The sequence below is a fragment of the Papaver somniferum genome, chromosome 6, assembly GCF_003573695.1.
Source record: "Papaver somniferum cultivar HN1 chromosome 6, ASM357369v1, whole genome shotgun sequence".
In the NCBI taxonomy this organism is placed as follows: Eukaryota; Viridiplantae; Streptophyta; class Magnoliopsida; order Ranunculales; family Papaveraceae; genus Papaver; species Papaver somniferum.
Window position 1 is genome coordinate 29,789,278 of NC_039363.1, and position 1,642 is coordinate 29,790,919.

The following is a 1,642-nucleotide window of genomic DNA, read 5'->3' on the forward strand; positions in this document are numbered from 1 at the left end:
AAGGATTAGCCCGTTCCTAATTTTGTAAATTAGGACTAACCGGTAGTAGGCCTGAAATGGTTGGACTAGAGCGTCCAAAGCCCAACAAATTTGGGACTAGACGTCAATTTCTATGTTAATTTGCCCCCCTTGTGACACAATTTCAGTCCCATCCGCTTCGACTTCCTTGGCTAGATTATCCATGAGGCACGCTGGTAGGCTAGCACAATAACCTGTTCAATTAATGTAGTAGTTATGTTGTTGGAGCTTAGCTTGTTAGGCTTCCAACTAGTTAATGTAATACCTTTTATCCTTTAACAATAAAATTAATTAATCAATGTTATAGAAAATGGTATACTTTGTCTTTTTTACCAAAGAGTCGATCAGTGGACAGGATTTACCGAAAATTGTCATCCGATGGTCGGGATCATCCGGATGGAGTTTGACTTGGACGTCTGGGAAAGACTCGCGGTAATGTTAAGATGGGGCGTGGGTTACGGGGTGACAAATATGATGGGCCGCTTTCATTTATCCTTCCTTTTCCTCTTCTCCTCTCTCCACTCTAAAAGACAATACAGATAATCGAAATTCTGTTTGATTTTTTCAATTTAGTTTTGTATGATTCGCGGTTTATTATTTGCATCACTGTTTCTCACAGGAAGATATTGTAATTCTTCGAACAGGTATGGATCTTGAAATATATCTAGGATTTCGATTCGTTTTTATTTCCAATATTGAGTTACTCCTTTCTATGGGTTCTAATAAGATTTGTATGATTTTTGCAATTTGGTTTGGGCAGAGTTGGGGTTTTCTTGGTTTATCAATTTCTAGGGTTTTTTGCTCCTACTTCTCAGCCACTAACAGTTCTTACAAGAATCTCTTCAAATTTGAGCACGATGATTAAAACAATTTTTAATTAGATTTTGGTTTGCGTGGGTTACGCTTAATTTGAGTCTATGGTTTATCTTTTTCATATGAGTTTCATAATGGAAATCATGGTAGTCATGTTCATTGAAAGATTGAACTTTCTAATTCCGAATCACAGGTTAAACTCAAAAATTTTCTTAAACTTGCTCTGTGCAGATTGTTCCAACAGTTGGTGTTAGATTCCCAGCAGACGACATGGCAGATTTTGAACCTAGAATGTAAACTAACGCACTCACAGATGATGTATATTTAAGACTACGTGTTTAAAGATTTATTAGATCTAACCGCACATTTATCTTCAATCCTAAGTGGTGACTCTGTGTTGAAGTTAGTGCATACCCAAATTTAGTAATTTACTATAGACTATGATAAGTTTGTGAATGGATTGTCCCTTATATATGGTGTTTTTGTTTTTTATCCAGTGGAAAAGTCTTTTGGAACTTATATATTTGTGGTATATGTTGAACTTTGTGATAAATTTAGAAGTTAATAGTAATGTTGGGTTTCAATAGATCAGTTAACACTTACTGATTCAGATAATGAGTTTTATTTTTATGGTCACAAACTATTTGTTGCTTTTCATTGGCACAATAATGTCTGTTATAGCCTCCTAACTTGGATGCAATTTCTTTAAATATTTGTCGATTTGCTACATCTGTAGAATAATTAGAAAGAGTATGTGGAGTAGAAGGTGTACATCATGGATTGCCCACAAGCTTAACCCACCAAAAAGGTT

At 35.4% G+C, this 1,642-nt stretch overlaps 1 long non-coding RNA gene across 1 annotated transcript; it reads left to right on the top strand.

Annotated features, from left to right (window-relative positions):
• The first annotated feature begins 502 nt into the window (after positions 1–502).
• Positions 503–1,441, top strand: LOC113287228. The gene is made up of 2 exons (XR_003329872.1): positions 503–662; positions 1,063–1,441. It is a non-coding gene; the product is annotated as an uncharacterized LOC113287228 (long non-coding RNA).
• Positions 1,442–1,642: the final 201 nt, after the last annotated feature.